Below are 8,427 nucleotides of genomic sequence, written 5' to 3' on the forward strand. Positions count from 1 at the left end.
CAAGGAAGAGGTGAGCAAAAACAGATCCGTGTCCCAGTGGCTGAACCTACAAGGATAATTTTGCTGCACCTATTGTTGTAAACTCAGGGGTGGGAGCTATGTGTTCAGCCCATGTTACTGTCTTGACCCAGGGACAGACACACACTGAGCCCCTGGAGACAGTAGAAACCCAGGAGAGCCAAATGGAGCACAAAAGAAAATTCCTAGCCACAACCAACCCATCTCACACTGGGGGAAGCAAGGACACAGTAAGACATTCTGCCAATAGGAAAAATGAAAGAGAAACCTGGCCCATGGTAACCCATTTAATCTGAGGAGCTCAAGTATACCCCAGTGCACCTATCAAGGTCATGGGACACTAGCAAGAGTCCTAACAAGCCCACCCAGGGTCACACACCCCAGCCAAACAATGACAGGGCACCCAGGCACTTTGCCCAAGAACTCAAGATCTCACCCACATCTTCAACACTCAACACAGTGTCACTAACCACAGCAAGGAACCAGTAAGTACCGCCCACACAGGAGCTACACTACTGCAGCATCTACCTGGAGCCAATATTAAAACACCTTACTGAATAGTGAATATAAAACACATCTCAGGAGGGAGTCTCTCTTCTAAAAAGCCACCTCAAAGTAATAGAAGCAACTGCTTCACCAGATGACCAGAAATCAACATACGGATACCAAAAATATGAAAAAACAAGAAAACATGACACAACCAAAGTAATATAATAATTCTCAAGTACTAGACACCATACAGCTAGAGCCCCTGAAATGACTGAAAAGGAATCCCAAGCTACAATCTTAAGGAAAATCAATGAGATATGAGAAGATTCAGTTAGATGATACAACAAAATGAGAAAAACCTTCAAGGATATGAAAGGGGAAATTTACAAATAGACAGGAAAAAAGAATGTAGCAGAACACCTGGAATGGAAGGATTCATTCAAAGAAATAAAGACCACAATCAACAGCTTAAGCCAAAGGCTGGAGCAAGCAGAAGAAAGGATTTCTGATGTTAAAGACAGTCTCTTTGAAATAACACAGGCAGACCAAAAAAAAAAAAGAAAAAAAAAAGAAAAAATAATTTTAAAAATATGAAGAAAATCTATGAAAGAAAAAGGCATTGAAAGCCTATTGAATGAAATAATAGTAGAAAACTTCCCAGGTATGGGGAGATACACAGACTTTCAGATCCAAGACAGTCAAAGATCCTCAAACAGATTCAATCCAAAAAGGTCCTCTCTGAGGCACATTACAGTCTAATTGGCAAAGCTCAAAGATAAACAGAGAATTCCAAAAGCAGCAAGAGAAAAGCCTCAAGTAACCTATAAGGGAGCGCCCACCAGACTAACAGCAGACTTCTCAACTGAAACCTTACATGCCAGAAGAAAATAGGATGATATATTCAAAATACTAAAAGAAAAAAAATTTCCAGCCAGGAATTCTATCCCCAGCAAGGCTATCTTTCAGAAATGAGGGAGAAATAGTGTATTTCCCAGGCAAACAAAAATTGTATGAGTTCACCACCACATGACCAGCCCTGCAAGAAATTCTCAAAGGAGTCCTGTGTCCAGAATCTGAAAAATGATAATCACTATCAGGGATACATAAGAAAAGGCAAAACCTGCCATTCAAACAAAAATGCAAATGAGAAAGGGAATGAAGCTAAATCATGCCATCTCAAAAATCCACTAACATTAAAGATGAAAAATAAAAGGGGAAGAAAGGAACAAAGATATTTAAAACATCTAAACAAAAAGAAATATAATGATAGGAGTAAAGCAATACCTGTCAATAACAACACTAAATGTGAATGGATTAAACTCCCCATTCAAAAGACATAGACTGACCAACTGGATTAAAAAGCTAGACCCAACTATATTCTGTCTTCAAGAGACTCTTCTCACCTGTAAAGACACACACAAACTAAAGTGAAGGGATGGAAAAGGATATATACCATGCAAATGGAAACCATAAGTGAGTGGGAGTAGCTATTCTTATACCAGATAAATAGACTTTAAACCAAAAACCATAAAGAGAGACCAGGCCACTATATGATGAGAAAGGGATCTATCCAGTTAGAAGACATAACAATCATAAATATGTATGCACCCAACACTGGAGTACTCAGATATGTAAAGCAAACACTCTTAGACTTCAAAAAAGAGATAGCCCCTAATACAATAATAGCAGGTGACCTGAACGCCTGTCTCTCAGCACTGGACAGATCATCCAGGCAACAAATCAACAGAGAAACACAGGATTTAAACTACGGCTTAGATCAGCTGGACCTGGAAGATATCTACAGAACATTTCATTACAGAATACACATTCTTCTCATCAGCACATGGAACATTCTCCAGGATAGACCACATATTAGGTCACAAATCAAGTCTTAGAAAATTTTTAAAAATCAAAATCATTCCAAGTATCTTTTCAGAACACAATGGATTAAAACTGGAAATCAATAATAAGTGAAACTCTGGAAACTATACAAGTGCATGGAAACTGAACAAGAGGCTCCTGAATGACCTATAGGTCCAAGAAGAAATTGGACAGAAAATCAAAAAATTTCTTGAAACTAACAAAAATAAAGACACATCATACCAAAACCAGTGGGATACTGCAAAAGCAGTACTAAGAAGGAAGTTTATTGCAATAAACACTTAGATCAAAAGAATAGAAAAACTTCAAATAAACTACCTAAAATAAATAAATAAATGACCTAATGCTACACCTCAAAAAAATGAGAAAAACAACAATCCAATCCTAAAAGTAGTAGATGGAAAGAAAAAATTAAAATCAGAGCAGAACTAAATGAAATAGAGACCCCGAAAATTATACAAAACATCAATGAAACAAAAAATTGGGGTTTTTTTAGTAGATAAATATAATTAAAAAACCATTAGCTAGTTTAACAAAAAAAAGAGAGAGAAGAAGAGAAAATACCCAATAACAAAATATCAGAAATGAAAACAGAGACATCACAACTGACACCACAGAAATATGAAGAATCATTAGAGATTATTATAAACAACTGTATGCCAACAAATATGAAAACCAGGTAGATATGGATAAATTTCTGGATACATACAAACTACCAAAACTGAACCAAGAAGAAATAGAAAACTTGAACAGATGAATAACAAAAAACAAGATTGAAGCAGTAATAAGCAATCTTCCAACAAAGAAAAGCCCAGGACCAGATGGCTTTACAGCTGAATTCTAATAAATCTTTAAACAGGAATTAATGTCAATTATCTTCAAACTATTTCAAAAAATTAAAGGAAGTCATTCTCCTAAACTCAATCTATTAGACCAGGATCACCCTAGCATCAAAACCAGACAAAGATACAACAAAAAAGAAAATTGCAGGCCAATATCTTTGATGAACATAGATGCAAATATCCTCAACAAAATATTAGCAATCAGAATACAGCAACACATCAAAAAAATTATACACCACCACTGAGTGGGGTTCATCCCAGGGATGCAAGGATAGTTCCACTGATGCAGGTCAATAAATGTGATACGTCACATCAACAAAATGAAGGACAAAAACCATATTATTATCTCAATAGATGCAGAAAAAGCATTTGACAAAATTCAACATTCCTTCATGATAAAGACTCTCAGCAAATTATAGAAGGTATAGAAGGAAAGTATCTCAATACTTTAAAATCTATATATGACAAACCAATCACCAATATCATCCTGAATGGGGAAAAACTGAAAGCTTTCCCTTTAAGAACAGGAACAAGACAAGGATGCTCACTCTCACCACTCCTATTTAACATAGTACTGGAAGTATTAGCAAGAGCAATCAGGCAAGAGAAAGAAATAAAGGGCATCCAGACTGGAAATGATGAAGTTAAACTGTCCCTGTATGCAGATGACATAATGTTATATATAGAAAAATCTGAAGACTTTACCAAGAAACTCTAACAGCTGATTATCAATTTCATTAATTTTAAAGAAAACAAAATCAATACCCAAAATCAGTAGCACTTTTATACTGCAATAATGAACTAACAGAAAAAGAAATCAAGAAAGCAAGCCCATTTACAGTAGTCACCAAAAAAATAAAATATCTAGGAATCAATTTAACCAAGGAGGTGAAAAATCTCTACAAAGAGAACTACAAAACGCTACTGAAAGAAATTAAAGAGGACACAAAAAGCTGGAAAGACATACCATGCTCTTAGATTTGAAGAATTAACATCATGAAAATGTACATCCCACCCAAAGCAATCTACAGATTCAATGCAATCTCCATTAAAATACCAATGACATTCTTGAAAGGAATAGAAAAAGCAATCCTAACATTTATATGGAACAACAAAAGACCCTGAATAGCCAAAGCAATCCTGAGCAAAAAAACTAAAGCCAGAGGCATAACACTAACTGCCTTCAAATTATATTACAAAGCTATTGTATCCAAAACAGCATGGTACTGGCATAAAAACAGACACTAGGATCAATAGAACAGAATAGAAAACCTGGCAATCCACCCACATACTTACAGCCAACTGATCTTTGACAAAAGCAACAAGAACACATATTGGGGAAAAGACTGCTTCTTTGATAAATGATGCTGGAAAAATTGGACATCCATATGCAGAAGAATGAAGCTGGACCTGTAACTTTCACCATATACCAAAATCAACTCAAAATGGATTAAAGACTTAAATATAAGACCCCAAACCATAAAATTACTAAAAGAAAACATAGGGGAAACACTCCAGGAAGTAGGACTGGGCAAGGATTTTATGAACAAAGCTCCAAAAGCACAAGCAACAAAAGAAAAAATAAACAAATGGGCATAGCAGAGGAAACAATCGACAGAGCAGAAAGACAATCTATGGAATGGGAGAAAATATTTGCAAACTATACATCCAACAAGAAATTAATATCCTGAATATATAATGGACTCAAACAACTATACAATAAAAAAAACCCCAAATAATCCAACTTAAAAAATGGGCAAAGGAAATCAATAGGCATTTTTCAAAGGAAGACATACAAATAGCCAACAGGTAAACAAAAAAATGCTCAGCATCACTAATCATCAGGAAAATGCAAATCAAAACCACATTGAGATTTCATCTCACCCTAGTTAGACTGGCCATTACTACAAAGACCAAGAACAACAAATGCTGGCAAGGATGCAGGGAAAAGGGAACTCTTCTACACAATTGATGAGACTGTAAATTAGCACAGCCATTATGAAAAACAGTATGCAGGTTTCTCTAACAACTACAGATAGAACTGCCATATGATCCAGCAATCCCACTACCAGGTATATATCCAAAGGAATGAAAATCATCATGTTGAAGGAATACCTGCCCTCTCATGTTCATCGCAGCTCTATTTACAATAGCCAAACTATGGAAACAAGGTTGATGGGTGGGTTGATGGCACACTTCATGCACTAATGTATAGACCCCGGCTCCCTCCTTCTTGTGGCTCCACAATCCCCTAGGGCCTCATTGTCTACTGTACCCAGCCAGCTAAAGAAGAAAGAGTGTAGAGTGCACACACCTACTTCTTCAAAGCCTTGACCCAGAAACAGTGCACACCATCCCACTCATAGGCAATCAGTGGGAGCTAGTCACATGGCCACACCTTTCTGCAAGGGAGCCTGGGAAATTCATTTCAACCATGTGCCAAGAGAAAGAGGGCATGAATTTGTGGTGAACAGCCACGTGGTTTTTGTCACAGCCCTAGGAGGGGGTGGTGGGACAGATAACTGGATAAGGAAAATGTGGTATATATACACAATGGAATACTACTCAGCCATAAAAAAAAAAAAGAATGAAATTCTGCCCTTTGCAGCAACGTGGATAAGCCCAGAGAAAATCATGTTAACTGAAATAAGCCATCCACAGAAAGAGAAATACCACATGTCCTCACTCATAACTGGGTGCTAAGAAAGAAGGAAAGAAAGAAAAATAGATAGTAATAAAGACAGACAGAAAGAAAGAAAGAAAATGGAAAGAAAAGAAAGAAATATAAAAGGACCACAAAAATACGTTGAACTTTTAGCTGGAGAGAACAAACCTAAGGATACTAAAGATGGGGAAGGGGAGGGAGAGAAGGGGGTTACAGAATGATAGGTCGGGTAAAGGTCATAAAGAAAAAGTACAATTTGTAATAATGTATATGCTAATAATAATAACAATAAACCACATTGAGATATCTCACCCGTTAGATTGGCTATTATCAAAAAGACAGAGAATAACAAATGCTGGTGAGGATGCTGAGAATGGGGAAGCCTTGATGCACCCACTGCCCCCCAACCAGCCTGCTCCCCACTGTTGCAGGTAATGGTAACTCACTGCATTCTTCGTCACTCAAGACACACACAGTCTTAACTCCTCTTTGTCATACCACAATGCAAACTGTCAGCAAATCCTATCAGCTTTACCTTCCAAATAAACCCAGAAGCAGATCACTTCTTATCACCTGGCCCAGGACACCATCATTTGCACCTGGATTGCAACACTAGCTCCCACTGGTCTCTCAGCCCGCCTCAGGCGAAATCCATTTTGAGAGCTATCCCTAGGGCTTTAAGTATCCATTAGTGCTGGAGCCTGCTGCCTACCCCTCACCCTCTTCAACCTCTATTGAATAAAGTAGGAAACCATTCAGAATGTATACTGGTCGATACAGCCCAGATGTACACTGGGGAGGTTGGTTGTTTTGTTCAGGGAACAGTGAAGGACAAGGGCATGTCACTTGGCTCAAGTAGAGCTTGTATTTAAGTCTTACTCTGGCCACTGTTTTGCTGCCTTCCCAGCACCCTGGAGATGTTCTGGTGGTTTTACAGCCATGCAGAACCTCGGATTGAATTTTATCACATTCATCTCCAATTTAAACGACTTTCACTAGAAATTCTGTTTCTGCTCTCAAAAGCGACCCTGCCCCATTCCAATAGTGGAACACTCACATGTTTCATTTTTAGGCTTGCAATTCCCTTCAGACTCTGGAATTGGAATGGGGCCACTGGAGACACCACTCCACTGAACTACTACGTGAATCAACCAGTCTCAAACACAGTTGCCCGTGCTTCTTCAACCCACTGTCCGCACCTCCTATGCATGATATACATGACTCGATGAGAAACATTTGCTGTGGTTGTGGGCAGAAAAAGAACACTGGGGCCGGCCCATGGCTCACTCGGGAGAGTGCGGTGCTGATAACACCAAGGCCCCGGGTTCGGATCCCATATACGGATGGCCGGTTCGCTCACTGGCTGAGCGTGGTGCTGACAACACCAAGTCAAGGGTTAAGATCCCCTTACCGGTCATCTTTAAAAAAAAAGAAAAAAAAAAAGGAACACTGGTTTAGCGCCTCCTAAGTGCTGGGCACTGGAGACCAAAAATGGATGCTGCTCTCACTCAAAGAATTCCCAGCCACAGGGATACAGCTAGGAACAATCGCAATTCCTTAGGTGAGGCCCCAGGAGAGGTGAAGTGAGGCAACAGCCTGGGCAGCCCCAACCTGACTTAGGGCAGGGTGGGCAGAGTTTGGGAAGGCCCAAATCAGGCAGCGCTCAAGCTGGATCTTTGCACTTTAGGACACATCCTTATAGCCCAGTACCTTGTCATAAATGCAGACCCACAGGCCCCACCCCAGGCACTCATTCAGGTGGTCTGGGGTGGAGTCCTTGAACCTGCAGGTTTAACCAGGGCCTGGGTGATTCTGACTCAGATAGACCTATATTAGAAGGCTGAGAATCAGACAGCTGTAGGGGGAGGGTGTAAAGCTTCACGACTACGCCAATTGTTGGGTTACACTAATAGCTACACTAATTGTATGGCTGAAGCAACTACATTGTTAAAGCAATTCATAACTAAAGCCAAAATGTTTCATTATTTTAGTTATACTAAGTTTCCATTTGTATTGTCAGGGCTAAGGCTCAGACCCTTCAAAGCCATTGTACTGACTGGGTCACCAGACTCCTCACATGCCAGGCTGAGTCACCAGACCCCTCACATGCAGGTCCACGCTAGGTAATTCGGAAAGATCCTGGGAGCCATTGGCAGATGACACGAGCTCAGTCCTCAATAGTAGCAGCTTACAGCAGCCTCCAGCAGTAGTGGCCTCCCTGAGCGACCCAAGGGCCCTGGCAGCAACAGCTTCCGGCAGCAGTAGCGACCTCCCCGTGGCCAGAGAGCCCTGTGGATCAGAGCCACTCATCCTTTATACTTAAGTCCATAATGCAGGACACCTGGGTGCCCAGGCGCATCTACATCAGACAATAACCAAGGAACACGTGGGCACATGTGCATATTTACATCAAATGCTTGGCAAGATTCTGAACATCTGAGGGGCCCTGACTATTTTCCTTCACTTTCCCTACAGAGTGGATAGATGGTCTAATGGTCAATGGTCATCACAGCTGCCCAGGAAGGCTTGGAA

This window comes from Cynocephalus volans, chromosome 2 (assembly GCF_027409185.1).
Source record: "Cynocephalus volans isolate mCynVol1 chromosome 2, mCynVol1.pri, whole genome shotgun sequence".
Taxonomy (NCBI): Eukaryota; Metazoa; Chordata; class Mammalia; order Dermoptera; family Cynocephalidae; genus Cynocephalus; species Cynocephalus volans.